The sequence below is a fragment of the Chiloscyllium punctatum genome, chromosome 24 (assembly GCF_047496795.1).
Source record: "Chiloscyllium punctatum isolate Juve2018m chromosome 24, sChiPun1.3, whole genome shotgun sequence".
Taxonomy (NCBI): domain Eukaryota; kingdom Metazoa; phylum Chordata; class Chondrichthyes; order Orectolobiformes; family Hemiscylliidae; genus Chiloscyllium; species Chiloscyllium punctatum.
The window spans coordinates 13,217,796-13,235,108 of NC_092762.1; the positions used below are offsets into that span (position 1 = coordinate 13,217,796).

At 44.1% G+C, this 17,313-nt stretch overlaps 1 long non-coding RNA gene across 5 annotated transcripts in view; it reads right to left on the reverse strand.

The window, feature by feature from the left end:
* Positions 1–17,313, reverse strand: part of LOC140494444 (uncharacterized) — a 106,877-nt gene that overhangs the window by 41,433 nt on the left and 48,131 nt on the right. For all 5 annotated transcript variants that reach the window (XR_011963970.1, XR_011963969.1, XR_011963967.1 and 2 more), the window contains exon 5: positions 7,908–8,042. This is a non-coding gene — a long non-coding RNA (uncharacterized lncRNA). The remainder of the gene's footprint in view (positions 1–7,907; positions 8,043–17,313) is intronic.

A 17,313-nucleotide genomic window follows, 5' to 3' on the forward strand; every position in this document is an offset into this window, starting at 1 on the left:
TCAGAGCACTGCTTCTTCATCAGGTGGTTGTGGAGCACAATCCTAAGGTACAGAATTTATAGCAACAGGATGGAGTGTCATGGAATATAATATCAAAGAAATTTAGTTTAAGCCTTTCATCTGTTACAGTGATCATCAGCCCTTCCAAAGCGAGTTGGATTATAACTGGGCGTTGTGCAATTTTAAATACACGGCATTGACGCTGGCCAGATCCTGCAGAATGGCCCCAAACCTGGCCCTGTTCCAGTTTTCCTCTTCAATCTGTGGACCTGCTGATCTTTTTCCATAACTATGTTAAAACGAAGACAGTTGTGGGCACTGGACCCAAAGTGCTCTCTGAATGACACTTCAGTCACTTGCCCGACCACGTTTTCTGAGGGGAGGCTCAGTGTTGCACCTGCCTGAGTAGAGTAGGGCCCTCTGCATATTGATTTAGGAACCTTCCTTGGACACATTTGAAAAATTGCTCTCCGTCCAGGTCTTTTTATACTCTAGGTGGCCCAGTCAATACAGGGAATATTAAAATCTCCAGCCTGCACTCCTCTATTATTCCTACAGTTATCTGCAATCTCTCTACACAGCTGCTCCTCTGGTATCTGTTGGGTCTACAACAGTCTACAATACAGTCCCAACAAAGTGACCACCCCCTTCTTCTTTCTAACTTCTAACCATGTGGAATTTTAAATGACTATATGTTTTAAAAGTTGGAATTAACAATCCATAAATAAGTATTGATAAAAATCCAAACACTTGACCTTCAGAGAAAGACAACAGTTCACTCTCATGTGGTCTGCACGACATACCCACAGCAAAGTGTTTGCCTCTCAATGACCCTGTGAAATGGGCGAGACAGCTGCTTAGCTCAAGGGCAGCAAGGGATGGGTAATAAAGGCTAGTCAGCCACAGACACCCACATCCCATACCTGATTTTTTTTAAAATCCATTCAGATTGGTCCCAGCTCAGTTCCAGTGGAACAATGTCCTGGCCAATCACGTTGGTAGATTTATGGACAGGGCTTTAAACTGACAGAGAGGATGCAGGGACAGGCTTCAGGTGAAAGGAGCTTTCCAAATCCAAAGAGAAAAGGTGAAGCATCAGAGCAGCGTGGGAATGTGACTGAAGACAACAGAAAGGAACAGGATGGGATAAAGTTTAACTAAAACTGTAGATCAGCAAATCCATTTGTGACAGGAAATTATGTTTTTTATTAATGGACAAAGTCTCTGCAACAAGGTATATGGATTTGTGACACAGAGATAAAAGGGATTTAGACACCAGAGAGATGTGGTTACAGGGCGAACAAAAGGTGGAACATAAATATTCAATGGTTCACAACCTTGTGCAAATTCAGGCAAAATGGACGACGCTAAAATAATGGGTAAGAAAGGCATTACAGAGAAAGCATTTGACATCAGATCATGAAGTAGAGTCAGTCTGAATGTAAATTCTGGCTACTACTTGCCAAGGACACAAGCAGCAGAACAGTTTTAGACCACCCACCGAACAGCCTTTCATGGCTCATCACTGCAATAAATAGGAATTCATTGGAATGTTTAATACAGGCATGGTGAACATTTAGTGAAACGTCAATATTCGCAAAGTCTGGGACAATCACACTGACAACAGTGATATAGGAAGAGGAGTTCAAATAATTTTTTTCAGTGTTTCTTGGAATAACTCATTGTGCAACTGACGAGGGACATAACTATCTCAGAGCGACTGTTGTGTGATAAAACTTAATGAATGAGTAATGTCACCTGGAGAGATCCTCTGGGAAATTGTAATAAAGTGCAGTTTAAAGAAATATAAAGTTTTAAAGTGAATCACAGAAAGGACAACTAGAAACAGAAATAGCCAATTACATGGGTTTGAGAGGAGAACTGACCAAGGTAAACAGGCTAAACAGACTGAAATATGTGCCTGTCAATGAACAGTGGAAAACCTTTGAAGGAACAGTGTAAAATACTCAACAAAAGGACATTCCACTGAAACAGACAAAAACTCAGCAAGAAATCCCCACCAGTCCCTCACTCAGGACAAAATGGATCATATCAGATTATGAGACTGAGAAGATCACCACAAAGTACATAAAATCCTGAAGTGAGAGAGAGTTTTAGAGTAAGTTTTAAAGGCATTGCAATGGGTCTGCTCGCAGGACGAGGGCAGTGGGAAGGGGAATCGTTGTAAAGGTTTATTGACATGATAGAAACAGGGAGAGATGAAGATGCTGGAGGTGGTGAGAGTGTTACAGAGAGTGGTCAGGGCCTGAACGGTGTTACAAAGCCAGTACGGATTGCTGCAGCTGGAGGGGTTTGCAGAGAGAGGGAGGGACATATGTATTATTTATTCATTCATGGGATGTGGGTGTCACTGCCTGGACCAGCATTCTTTGACCCCATGCTAATTACCCAGAGATTGTTGGGGCCCTGGTGGATATATATAATACTTTGCTGGCCACAGGTGAAGTGCTGAATGACTGGAGGATCAATAATGTGGTTCCTTTGTTCAAGAAGGGCAGCAGGGATAGGTCAGGTAATTACAGAGCAGATAGTCTGACAGCAGGGGGAGGGAAATTATTGGAAACAATTGAGAGGATGAATCAACACTTGCAAACGTAAGGATCAACTTGGTTTAGTCATCATGGATTTGACAGAGGAAGATACTGTCTGAGGAATTCAGTTCAGTTTTTTTTTAAATGGTGCTTAAGTATATCGATGAAGGCAGTGCAGATGACGTGGTAAACATGGACTTGACTAAGTCCTGAAACAAGATCCAACATGGAAGGCTGGTCCAAAAGGACTGGGTTCCAAGGCAAGTTGGCAAATTGGATGCAAAATTTGTGGATAGAATATTTTCACCACCGGGTGTACCACAGGGAACTGTGCAGGAACCATTGAACATTAATAACTCGGATGTGAAAGCAGAAGGTATCATTAGTCGGTTTGCAGGTGACATGAAAGGGGAGGGTGTTGTTCACAGTGAGGAGGGTGGTCTCTGTCTGCAGTCCGATGTCGATCAGATGATAATCTAAGCAGAGTTTAGTTCTGATCGAAGTGAGGTAATACTCTGTGGGAGGTACGATAAGAGAAGTACAGACATAATAAACGGAAGGTCCTTGCGGAGTACTGAGGAATACAGGGACCTTGGTGGACAAGTCCATAGATCCCTGAAGGTGTCAGCACAGGGAGACAGGGGGGGGGAAAGGCATCTCAACTGGGAGCGGGAGAGGGACCCATATCCTGGTGGGGTGAATTGCTAGAGCTGCTTGAGAGGATATAACCCAGTCTGGCAGGGTGTTGGACCTTAAAATAGACGTAAGGCCTGTAAGAAGATTGAGGCTGGTACACGAGTTAAAGACAGGAATTTCAGCAGACAAGGCAGGCAAGAACATAGCAGGGAATGGGGGAAAACTGATGATTCAACTGCATTTATTTCAATGCAAGGGGCCAGACAGCTAAGGAAGATGAACTCAAGGCATGGATTAGAACATGGGACTGGGATATTATAGTTATTACAGAAACACAGCTGAGGGAGGGGCAGGACTGGCAGTTCATTGTTTCAAGGAGGTAGAGATGCTGCAGGAAGAGGAGGCAAGAGAGGACGTGTGGTGGTGGGTTTTGATTGCATGAATCATCACAGCAGTACTTAGAGAGGATATTCCTGTGGATTGCCCAGTGAAGCTGTGTTAGTGGAACAGAGAAATAAGAATGGGTCATCACTTTGATACGATGGGACTGCTGACCCCGAATAATCTGTGGCAAACTGAGGGACAAATATATCGGGACATCTTAAATATCAACCATAATAATAGGGCTGTTATGGTACAGTTTATGAACTTTCCAAACCTAGACTGGGACTGCCAGTGTTCAGTGTTTGCAAGGGAGGAATTTGGTAATTGTGTTCCAGAAAACTCCCAATCAATATGTAAATGGCCTGAAAAGAGAAAGGGGCAAAACGTGACCTCCCCTTGGGAAACAAGGTAGGGAAGGGGACTGAGGTGTGAGTGGGAAAGCGTTTTGCCAAAGTGACCACAGTTCTAGTAGTTTGAAAATAGCTTTAGAAAAGGACAGGCCTGGTCCACAAGTGCAAGTTATAAAATGGAGCCTGACCAATCTTGATTGTATTAGTCAGGAACTTTGAAAATGTGATTGGGGAAGGGAATTATTTACAGGGAAAGGGAAGTTTGGCAAGTGAGAATATTTTAAAAGTGAGATAAACTGATCGATCACCGCCAGCATTTTCCTGTTTGTGTGAAGGTCAATGCTGACAGCATTCGGAAACACTGGCTGTCTATTGAGGGTCTGGCCAAGGAAAAGGGGGCACATGTCAGGTATAGCCAGCTGGATCAAGGGAATCCCTGAGGATATACAGGGGCTGTTGGAATACACTTTGAGTAGAAAACAGGAATGGAGAAAGGCGAAATGAAATAGCCTCAGCAGAGAAGGAAAGGGGAATCCAAAAGTGATTGTATCAGTATATTAAGAGTGCATAAGTAACTGAGGACAAAATAGTGTCCGTTAAAGATCAATGAGGCCATCGATGTTTGGAACTGCAGGATATTTGCTAAGATCCTAAACAATTTTTTTCACTCCAGAACTTACTGTGGAGAAAGACTGGGGAGTTCAGGGAACAAGAGTAATACGTTAGACCACAATTGGAGTTCTCTGCAATTCCAGTCTCTCTGCTGCAAGAAGGATGTTGTGAAACTTGAAAGGACTCAGAAAAGATTAACAAGATATTGCCCGGGTTGGTGCTGAATAAGCTGGGGTTACTGTCACTGGAGAATCGGAGACTGAGGGATGACCTTACAGAGGTTTATATGAACATGAGGTGCATGGATAGGGTAAGCATTCAAGGCCTTTTCCCAGAAGTTGGGGAGTCCAAAAATAGAGGGCATAGGTTTAAGGTTAGAGGTGAATGGTTTACAGAGGGACTGAAGGGACAGCTTCTTCACACACATGGTGATGTGTGTATGGAATGAGCTGAAAGAGAAAGTAATGGAGACTGATACAATTACAACATTTAAAATTGGCATCTGAATAGTAAGGGTGGGGGGCATGGTGGCACAGTGGTTAGCACTGCTGCCTCACAGCGCCAGAGACCCGGGTTCAATTCCCGACTCAGGCGACTGACTGTGTGGAGTTTGCACATTCTCCCCGTGTCTGCGTGGGTTTCCTCCAGGTGCTCCGGTTTCATCCCACACTCCAAAGATGCGCACGCCAGGTGAATTGGCCATGCTCAATTGCCCGTAGTGTTAGTTGAAGGGTTAAATGTACGGGAATGGGTGGGTTACGCTTCTGCAGGTCGGTGTGGACTTGTTGGGCCAAAAGGCCTGTTTCCACACTGTAAGTAATCTAATCTAATCTGTAAGTATTCTAATCTAAAAGGGTGTAGACGTATATGGGCCAAATGCTGGAAAAGGGAATGGATTTATTTAGACCGGGTAAGCCAGTATGAGTTGGGGCCCGAAGGGTCTGTTTCTATGCTGTATATCTCTATGACTTGAAAAGAGTGCATGTTATAAAAGAGGTGGCGCTGGAGGTTTTAAAACTCAAAGCTATGGCAAGTCCCAGAACCTGATTAAGTGTATCACAGGACACTGTGGGATGCTGGGGAAGGAATTGTGGAGCCCCGAGCAAAGGTATGTGTACAACTGACAGCCATGTGTGATGGGCTGGCAGGCTGGAGGGTGGCATCATGGACAGTGAAGGAGGTTTTCTGAGATTACAAAGGGATCTTGATGAAGGGAGTGAATGGGCTGAAAAACTAGAGATGGAACTCAATCTGAATAAATACGAGGTAATGCATTTTGTAAAACAAACAAGGGTAGAGCTTATACAATTAATGCTCAGGCCTTGATTAGTGTTTTAGAGCAGAGGGACCTCCGGGTTCAGGTACATAATCCTTGAAGGCTGCATCACAGGACGAATAAGACAGTGCTTTGCATGCCTGACTATTGCTCAGGCCATAGAGTGTAGGATTTGGACGTCATGTTGAGTTTGCATAGACATTTGTGAGGCCTGTTCTGCAATACTCGGTCCAGTTCTGGTCGCCCAGTTAACAGGGAGGATATTATTAAGCTGCAGGACATTCAGAAGAGATTTACCAGGATATTGCTGGGTATGGAAGGCTTGAGATCTGAAAAATGGCTGGATAGGCTGAGTCTTTTTTCACTGGAGCCTGGCGGTTGAGACGTGATGCTATAAAGGTTTATGAAAAAAATTAGATATATAGAACAATTTAATGGTAGTTGCCTTTTCCTCAGGATGGGGGAGTCTCAAGAGGAGGGGCCACATTTTTAAGGTTAGAGGAGAGAGATGTTCAAAATAAATATATAGGACAATTTGCTACACAGAAGGTGGTTTGAGTGTGGAATGACCTTCCTGAGAAAGGGGTTGATGTGGGTACAATTACAACGTTTAAAAGATATTTGGAAAACAGGTGAATGGGGAAGGGTTGGAGTGATACGGGACAGCAACAGGCAGCTGGGAAGAGTTTCGTTTTAGATGATGGTGGGTATCAACTGAAGGGTCAGTTTCCATGCTGTATGGCTCTATGACAAGAATATGGTTTGATTCCATTATTGAAGAAAGGATCAGGGCTGGGTCCACTGATGTGCATCATCGACATAAACAATTTAGTTGAAAATATAGGAGTGATTGTGCGAAAGTTTGTTGATGATCAAATGAATGGTGTAGTGGGCAGTAAATACGGTTATCAAAGGGGATCTTGACCAACTGGGCCAGTGGGCCAAGGAATGAAAGATGGAGTTTAATTCAGGTGTTGGATTTTGTTAAGACAAACCAGGGAGGACTAACACAGTTAATGGAAGGGCTCTGGGCAGGGTTGTTGAACAGAGAGAGAGAGAGAGAGAGACCAGGGGGTGCAAGTTACATTGTTCCTCGGAAGTGGCATGACAGGTGGACAGGGTGGGGAAAGCGACATTTGGCACATTTGCCGACATTGGCCAGCACTTTGTTACATACGTTGGAGATATTTGTAACATTGTCCTAAATATTTCCCTTGGGCAGAGGAGGCCACGAGGTGACCCTAAGAATGGTGAATAACCAAGGGTAGGTGAGTCCAAAACTAGAGGATATAAAGGGGAGGTGAGAGAGAGCAAGGATTTAAAGAGGGAGCTGAGGGGGAACATTATCCACAGAGGATGGTGCATAAACGGAACAGACTGCCTCAGGCACATGGGAGAAACAAAAACATTACAGCATGGAAAAGACATTTGGGCAGGTACATGGAGAGAAGAAGGTTTGAAGAGATAAGGGCCAAATGCAGGCAAATGAGACTCATTGAGTATATGAAACATGGGCAGCATTGAGGGGTTTGACCACAGGTTCTGTTTCAGTGCTGTATCACTCTGTATCCAGCTAAAGAGGATTAGTGTACCAAAATAAGGCATGTTGTAGACACTGAAGCAAGTTACAACGATAGTGATGGTAGTCTAGAATGCAGTATGTCTCAAATATGTGGAGGGAGTATCGGGAAGGGAGGAGGTTACAGGGACAGGGACGATTGTAGGAGTTAAAAATGACTGAAGACACTGGTGCACAAGCCATGCCACAGATGGTGTTGCAGAGTAGTGAGTCTTAGTATAGTGTTGGATGGAGAACACAGAACAGAAAGATCCCAGGCAGCATTCACAACCTCTTGTCGGAGGCTTACTCTCCCCTCTGTTGTACTGATGCTCGCTAAGACAGCACAGGACTGGATTGATAACTATGAACTCCCGATGCTGTCTCAGTGCAACATAAGTTAAAGTAGACGTGGTGATTGAGCACGGGGTGTGTCTATACGGTGCTCCCCATCCAGCACTGTATCTGTGTCCTGTCTTGGTAGCGATGTTTGGAGCCCTCTCATTGATCTCTGCTCTGTGCACTATGAGTGATCTTACCTAACTGCAGGATTTATTGAAGGCTCCAGATCTCCCTGCCCTTTGTCTCTCTGGCTGACCAACCATCTTCAATGAGGTGATGGATGAGACACACAGCAGTTGGGAAGTCTATTGAGTCAGCAACTTCCTGAGTACCTACAGGAGACAGAGAAATAGACAGAATGGGAAATTAGACTGATGCAGTGAGGGTTACACAAGGAGAATGGAAATGAACCCCACAGAGATCTGGAAAATCCCAAACTCCATCCCTGGCCTGTGCTGTTGAGTCTCTCTGGAGTGGAGAATTCTGTTAGCTCAGGATCTGGAGCAGCTGCAAGAGTGAGAGACGCGGACAGAGGCAGCAATTAGACCCTCACAGTGAGGGATACCACATGGAGGGAGACTGAGTGATATCACTGGGGTGCTGGAAGACTTCAGGATCATACAGTCATGTTGGAAGAATGGGTTTAGCTTCATGTGTCAGTGCTCAGGGATGAGCAACCAGTGAGCAGGTGAAGTGATGGTCTAGTAACATTATTGTTAGGACATTTATCCAAAACCTCAGCTAATGTTCAGGTGAGGCAGGTTTGAATCCCATCATAAGATATGGTGGAATTTAAAATCAATAATTTTAAAAACATCAATTAACAATCCATAAACAAATATGAAACCATTGCTGATGTACAAACATCACAATCCCTTCGATTAGATTCCCTACAGTGTGGAAACAGGCCTTTCGACCCAACCAGTCCACGCCATCCCTCCAAAGAGTAACCCACTCAGACCCATCTCCCTCGACCTAATACACCTAACATTATGGGCAATTTAGCATGGCCAATTCACCTGACCTGCACGTGTTTGGACTGTGGGAAGAAACCGGAGCATCCAGAGGCAATTCACGCAGACACGTGGAGAATGTGCAAACTCCACACAGTCGCCCGCGGCTGGAATCGAACCTGGGACCCTGGTGCTGTGAGGCAGGAGTGCTAATCACTGAGCCACCGTACCGCCCACTTTCCTTTTGACAACGAGATCTGATCATCCTCACGTGGTCTGCATGACAGACCCACAGCAAAGTGTTTCCCTCTCAATTGCCCTCTGAAATGGCCGAGCAAGTTACTCAGTTCAAGGGCAGCTAGGGCTGGGCAATAAAGGCTGGTCAGTCAGAGACACCCACATCCCATACCTGATTTATAAAAATATCCAATAGGATGGTCCCACTGGAACCGTGATGGGACTAGTGTCCTGGCCAATCATGACAGTAGGTTTATGGACAGGGCTTTAAACTAAGAGAGAGGATGCAGGGACAGGGTCCAGGTGAAAGGAGCTTTCCAAATCCAAAAAGAAAAGGTGAAGCATCGGAACAGTATGGGGATGTGGCTGAAGGTAATCAAAAAGGAACAGGATGGGACAGAGTTTAACGAAAACTGTACTTCAGTGAATAGGTTTGTGACAGGAAATTGTGGGAAAGAGTAAATTATGTTTTTTTTCAATGGACGAAGTCTTATCAATAAGGCAGGTGGATTTGTGACACTGAGATAAAAGAGGTTTAGACAACAGAGAGACATGGTTACAGGGTGAGCAAAAGGTGGACATAAATATTCAATGGATCACAACCTTGCGGAAACTCAGGCAAAATGGGCAACACTAACAATAATGGATAACAAAGGCATCACAGAGAAAGCATTTGGTCTCAGATCATGAAGTAGAGTCAGTCTGAATGTAAATTCTGGCTACTACTTGCCAAGGACACAAGCAGCAGAACAGTTTTAGCCACTGAACAGCATTCCGCTGCTCATTACTGCATTACACAGGAACTCATTGGAATTTTTTTAACAAACACATTGCGATAATTTTGGGAAACATCAATATTCACAAAATGTAGGACAGTCACACTGGCAAGAGTGATATTGGAAGAGGAGTTCAGAAAATTAGTTTTCAGTGTTTCTTTGAATAACAAATTGTGCAACTGGCTAGGGACATAACTATCTCAGAGCGATCATTGTGTGATGAAACTTAGTAAATGAGTAATGTCACCTGGAGAGATCCTCTGCGAAATTGTGATAAAGTGCAATTTAAGGAAATATAAAGTTTTAAAGTGAATCACAGAAAGGACAAGCTACAACTAGAAACAAAAATAACCAATAACGTGAGTTTGAGAGGAGAACTGACCAAGGTAAACAGGCTAAACAGACTGAAACATGTGTCTGTCAATGAACAGTGGAAAACATTTGAAGGAACAGTGTAAAACACTCAACAAAAGGACATTCCATCGAAACAGACAAATCCTCAGCAAGAAATCCCCATCGGTCCCTCATTCAAGTAAAAAGGATCATATTAGATTATCGGGCTTAGAGGATCACCAAAAAGTCCTTAAAATCCTGAAGTGAGAGAATGTTTTCGGAGTAAGTTTTAAAGGGATTGCAAAGGGTCTGCTCCCAGGAGGAGGTCAGATGGAAGAGGGAATAATTCTCAAGGTTTTATGTCACAAAAGGAACTGGGAGAGCTGAAGGTGCTGGAGGTGGTGAGAGTGTTACAGAGAGGGGTCAGGGTCTGAACGGTGTTACAAAGCAAGTACAGATTGCTGCAGCTGGAGGTGTTTGCAGAGGTCGGGAGGGATATATATATTTTTATTTATTCATTCATGGGATGAAGATGTCTTTGATTGGACCAACATTCTTTGCCCCACTGCTAATTACCAAGAGTAGAGCACAGAGTCAGCCATATTGCTTTGGGTCTGGTGTCACGTGCAGACCAGGTTAGAATGTCAGATGTTCTTCTCTAAAGGATGTAAGTGAACCAGATGAGTACTTCCTACTGGTCAACAATGCTTTTATGGTGGCCTCACCAATGTCCTGTACAGTCACAACATGACATCCCAACTTCTACTCTCAATGCTCTGCCCAATGAAGGTAACCATCCCAAACGCCTGCTTCACCAGCCTATCTACCTGTGACACCACTTTCAAAGAACTGTGTACCTGCATCCCTGGGTCTCTGACTGACAACACAACCCAGAGTCCGAACATGAACTGTACAGGCCCCACCCTGGTTTGTTTCACCAAAATGGAACACCTCACGTTTATCTAATTAAACTCTATCTGCTATTCTTCAGCCCACTATCCCAGTGTATTATTCGTCCTGTTGTATCATAGATAACCTTCTTCACTGACCACCTTACCAACAATTTCAGTGTCACTCAAAAAAAACTTACCAGGATTCCAATATTCCCATCCAAACCATTTATCCAAATGACAAACAACAGTGGACCCACTTCACCGCTGGTCACATGTCTCCTGTCAGAAAAACAAAATGTCCCCCATCACCCTCTGTCTCCTACCATCAAGCCCAATTTTGTATCCAGTGGACTAGCTCCTCCTGAATGCCATATCCTTTTACATTGATCTGAGCTTATTATCCAGTTTACCAGACAGAACGTAGAACACAGAACAGTACAGCACAAGACCCTTCGGCCATGATGCCATGCCCATCTTTTATCCGACTGTGAGATCAAACTAACTTACATACCCTTCATTTTGCCTATCCAAGAGTCCGTTAAAATGTCCCTTTCCACCCACCCACCATTCTCTGTGTAAAGAACCTACATCTGAAATCTCCCCTTACCCATCCTCCAATCACCTTACAATTATGCCCCCATGTACCATGTATGCCATGGGATAAAGAGGTCTCTCACTGTTCACTCTATCTTTGCCTCACACCATCTTGTTCACCTCTACCAAATCACACCACACTTCTTCACTCCAATGTGAAAAGCCTTCGCTCCCTCAACCTTTCTCCATAAGACATGTTCTCCAGTCCAGGTAGCATCCTGGTAAATCTCCTCTTTACCCTCTCTAAAGCTTCCACATCCTTCCTGTAATGAAGGGACCAAAACTGAACACAATATTCGAATTGGGATCTAAACAGGGCTGCATAGAGCTGCAGCATAATCTCATGGCTTTAAAACTCAATCCCCCAGCTAATGAAAGCCAATACAACAGATTCTTTCTTAATAACACCATCAGCTTGGTGGCAAATTTGATGGATCTCTGGTCATGAAATCCAAGATCCCTCTGTTCCTCCACACTATTCAGTATTCTGCCTTTACCCCCTGTATTCTGTATTCAAGTCTCACCTTCCAAAATGCATCAATTCACACATTTCCAGATTTGACTTCATCTGCCACTTCTCAGCCCAGCTCTACATCCTGTCAATGTCTCATTGCAACCTCCAGCAGACATCCACACTATTTACCATTCCACCAACCTTCATGTCATTGGCAAACTTTCTTACCCACTCTTCCACTCACACATCCAAGTCATACATAAAATCACAAAGAGCAGAGATTTTTTGACCTCTCCCTGCAGAAGACCACTGGTCAATGAGCTCCTGGCTGAATGATTTCCATCTGTCATCAATCTCTGTCTTCTCAGGGCCAGGAATTCTCGATTCAGACAGGCAGGTTTCCCTGTATCCCACGCTCTGTACTTTCTCAATGAGCCATAAATGTGTTTTGTTACATTATCAAAGGATTCAACAAGATTTGTGAGGCATGACCTGTCCCTTACAAAGCCATGATGACTTCCTCTAATCAAACTATGGTTTTCCAAGGAATCGTAAATCCTGTATCTCAGAGTCCTCTCCAATAATCTGCACTTCACAGACAGAAGACTGACAGGTCTGTGATTCCCAGGATTATCTCTATTCCCTTTCTTGAACAACGCATGACTGATTCACCTAACCTGCACATCTTTGGTTTGTGGGTGGAAACCTGAGCACCTGTCGGAAACCCACACAGACATGGGGAGAATGTGCAAACTCCACACAGACAGTCGCCTGGGGCTGGAATTGAAATCGCGTCCCTGGTGCTGTGAGGCAGCAGTGCTAACCACTGAGCCACGGTGCTGCCCCATGTAACTCTCCAGAGCCCTGCTTCTGATCCTTGGTTCCTCAAACTTAAATTAGCTTCCTTCTTCCTCTTGACTAGATGTTCTACATCCCTTGGAACCTTGTCAAATGCTTTGCTGAAGTTCATGTAGACAACGCTGACTGCTCTGCCTTCATCGATCTCTTGGTCAACTCCTCGAAGAGTCAATCCGGTTTGTGAAACATGGTTTCCCACTCACAAAGCCATGCTGACTATCTCTAATCAGCCCTTGCCTTTCCAAATATATGTAGCTCCTTTCTCTCAGAATCTCCTCCAACAACTTACCCAGCACTGGGCTCACTGGGTTGTGATTTCCTGGCTGCTCCCTGCAGACATTAAGTGATGGAACAGCATTAGCCACCCTCCAGTCTTCAGGTAACTCATTGTGTGTATTGATAAAATAAATATATGTTAGGGACACTATCTCTTCCCCAAATTCCCACAATATTCTAGGATCAACCTAATAAGCGACTGAGGATTGATCTACCTTTATTTGTTTTAAGATTCCAGCACTTTCTTTCCTCTGTTGAGGATTCTTTCCAAGACATCACTATTTATTTCCCAAACTTCCCGAGTTTCCATGTCTTTCTCCACAGTAAATTCTGACAACACTATTTTGTCTAATATCTCACCCACCTCCTGACAGTTAAGGTGCCCTATTCTCTACCAAATTACTCTTTAGCCCTTATTGAAACTTGTGTAAAGTTTTCTGAAAATTCAAATAAACCGTATCCTCAGTCCAACCACTCCTACACCCGTATCCACTCTGCTATTTATATTCACACCAATAAAAATAAAATCCAACAGGCTCAAAAACACATCCTCTTTTCATTAAAAGTGTTTCTAAGGGTCCAGTTATTCTTCATTGACATATCCTTTCAAACATATTTCAGCTCCTGACCTACTGTCAGGCTAACACTGTTTGGTTTCAGACTGGCAGCAGGAAGAGTTATGGGTGTTCGTGTTTATCAATCTGAAAAAGGTAGGTTACAGTTTCAACAGGTAATAGATGTTTTGGAAATAAGGAGGGTCGTGGGGACTGAAGGACATTATGGAAATAGGGAGCGATGTGCGGATTCAACGAGATTATGGACGTAGAGAATGCACTAGTGACTGAAGAACATTATGGAGATAGGGAGTGATGTGGGGCCTGAAAGGGGCCAAAGAGATCTGCAGGGCTGTTGGGTCTGAAGGAGGTTGCACAGATCAGGAGGATCATGGGGATTGAAGGAGGTTACTCTGAACAGGAGGGTCGTTGGGTCAGGATGAGATTATGGAGATAGGGAGGGTTGTGGGGCCTTTTGGAGGTTATGGAGTTAGGGAGGTTTGTGGGGAATGATTCAGGTTACATGGATAGGAAGAGTCGTGGGGACTGAAGGAGTTTATGGAGATAGGGAGGGCTGTGGGGACTGAAAGAGGTTATATAGATAGTAAGTTTATAGAGAAGCACAGGAAAGAAGAGCAGGTATCGGCCATTTGACCACAGAGTCGGTCCTACCATTCTATATGATCATGACTGATCATTTAACCCAGTACAGTATTCCTGCTTTCACACCTTACTCTGATATTATAGTGACTACTGGCATTTAGTGATACAGCGGGCTGTAGTAACTGGGACGGGGGGGGGGGGGGGGGGGGTCTTACAGAGATAGGGAGGGTTGTGGAAGCTGGGACAGGTGACAGATACAGGGCGGGTTTTCGGAAGGGGAGGACTTTACACAGATTTGAAGGAATGCAGGGATGGGACGTGATAACAATCACAGGGAGGATTTTGGAAGCTCGATCTGAGACGGGTACAGCTGAGAACAGAAGGGAGTCAAACAGGCAGTCAGGGCAGGCAGGGACAAGGGAGGATTAATAAATTAAACTGCATTTATTTCAATGCAAGGGGCCTAACAGGGAAGGCAGATTAACTCAGGGTATGGTTAGGAACATGGGACTGGGATCGCATAGCAATTACAGAAACATGGCTCAGGGATGGGCAGGACTGGCAGCTTAATGTTCCAGGATACAAATGCAACAGGAAGGATAGAAAGGGAGGCAAGAGAGGAGGGGGAGTGGCATTTTTGATAAGGGATAGCATTACAGCTGTGCTGATGGAGGATATTCCCAGAAATACATCAGGGAAGTTATTTGGTGGAACTGAGAAATAAGAAAGGGATGATCACCTTATTAGGATTGTATTATAGACCCCACAGTAGTCAAAGGGAAATTGCCAAACAAACTTGTAAGGAGATCTCAGTTATCTGTAAGAATAATAGGGTAGATATGGTAGGGGATTTTAACTTTCCAAACATCGACTGGGACTGCCATAGTGTAAAGGTTTAGATGGAGAGGAATTTGTTAAGTGTGTACACGAAAACTTTCTGATTCAGTATGTGGATGTACCAACTAGAAAAGGTGCAAAACTTGACCTAAACTAAGGAAATAAGGCAGGGCAGGTGAGTGAGGTGTCAGTGGGGGAGCACTTTGGGACCAGCGACCATAATTCTATTCATTTTAAAATAGTGATGGAAAAGGATAGACCAGATCTAAAAGTTGAAGTTCTAAATTGGATAAAGGCCCATTTTGACGTATTAGGCAAGAACTTTTGAAAGCTGATTGGAGGCAGATGTTCGCAGTTAAAGGGACGTATGGAAAATGGGAAGCCTTCAGAAGTGAGATAACAAGAATCCAGAGAAAGTATATACCTGTCAGGGTGAAAGGGAAGGCTGGTAGGAATAGGGAATGCTGGATGACTAAAGAAATTGAGGGTTTAGTTCAGAAAAAGAAGGAAGCATATGTCGGGTATAGACAGGATAGATAGAGTGAGTCCTTAGAGTATAAAGGAAGTTGGAGTATACTAAAGAGGTAAATCAGGAGGGCAAAAAATGGACCTGAGATAGCTTTGACAAATAGAATTAAGGAGAATCCAAAGGGTTTTTACAAATATATTAAGGACAAAGGGTAACTAGGGAGAGAATAGGGCCCCGAAAGGTCAGCAAGGCGGCCTTTGTGTGGAGCCACAGAAAATGGGAGAGATACTAAATTAATATTTTGCATCATTATTTACTGTGGAAAAGGATATGGAAGATGTAGACTTTAGGGAAATCGATTGTGACATCTTGCAAAATGTTCAGATACAGAGGAAGAAGTGCTGGATAACTCCCCAGGACCTGATCAGGTGTACCCGAGAATTCTGTGGGAAGCTAGAGAAGTGATTGCTGGGCCTCTTGCTGAGATATTTGTATCATCAATAATCACAGGTGAGATGCTGGAAGACTGGAGGTTGGCAAAAGTGGTGCAACTGTTTAAGAAGGGTGGTAAAGACAAGCCAGGGAACTATAGACCGATGAGCCTGAACTCAGTGGTGGGCAGGTTGTTGGAGGGAATCCTGAGGGACAAGATGTACATGTATTTGGAAAGGCAAGGACTGATTAGGGAGAGTCAACATGGCTTTGTGCGTGGGAAATCATATCTCACAAACTCGAGTGAGTTTTTTGAAGAAGTAGCAGAGAAGATTGATGAGGGCAGAGTGACAGATGTGATCTATATGGACTTCAGTAAGGCATTCGACAAGGTTCCCCATGGGAGACTGATTAGCAAGGTTAGATCTCATTGAATACAGTGAAAACTAGCCATTTGGATACAGAACTGGCTCAAAAGTAAAAGACAGAGGGTGGTGGTGGAGGGTTGTTTTTCAGACTGGAGGCCTGTGACCAGTGGAGTGTCACAAGGATCAGTGCTGGGCCCTCTACTTTTTATCATTTACATAAATGATTTGGATGAGAGCATAAGAGGTACAGTTTGCAGATGACACCAAAATTGGAGGTGTAGTGGACAGCGAAGAGGGTTACAACAGGATCTGGACCAGATGGGACAACGGGCTAACTGGCAGATGGAGTTTAATTCAGATAAATGAGAGGTGCTGCATTTTCAAAAAGCAAATCTTAGCAGGACTTATACACGTAATGGTAAGGTCCTAGGGAGTGTTGTTGAACAAAGAGACCTTGGAGTGCAGATTCATAACTCCTTGAAAGTGGAATCGCAGATAGATTAGAGAGTGAAGGCGGCGTTTGGTATGCTTTCCTTTATTGGTCAGAGTATTGAGTCCAGGAGTTGGGAGGTCATGTTGCGGCTGTACAGGATATTGGTTAGGCCACTGTTGGAATATTTTGTGCAATTCTGGTCTCCTTCCTATCAGAAAAATTTTGTGAAACTTGAAAGGGTTCAGAAAAGATTTACAAGAATGCTGCCAGGGTTGAGCTAGAGAGAGAGGCTGAATCGGCTGGGGTTGTGGCGTCGGAGGCTGAGGGGTGACCTTATAGAGGTTTACAAAATTATGAGGGGCATGGATAGGATAAATAGACAAAGACTTTTCCCTGGGGTCGGTGAGTCCAGAACTAGAAGGTATAGGTTTAGGGTGAGAGGGGAAAGATATAAAAGCGACCTAAGGGGCAACTTTTTCAAGCAGAGGGTGGTACATGTATGGAACGAGCTGCCAGAGGATGTGGTGGAGGCT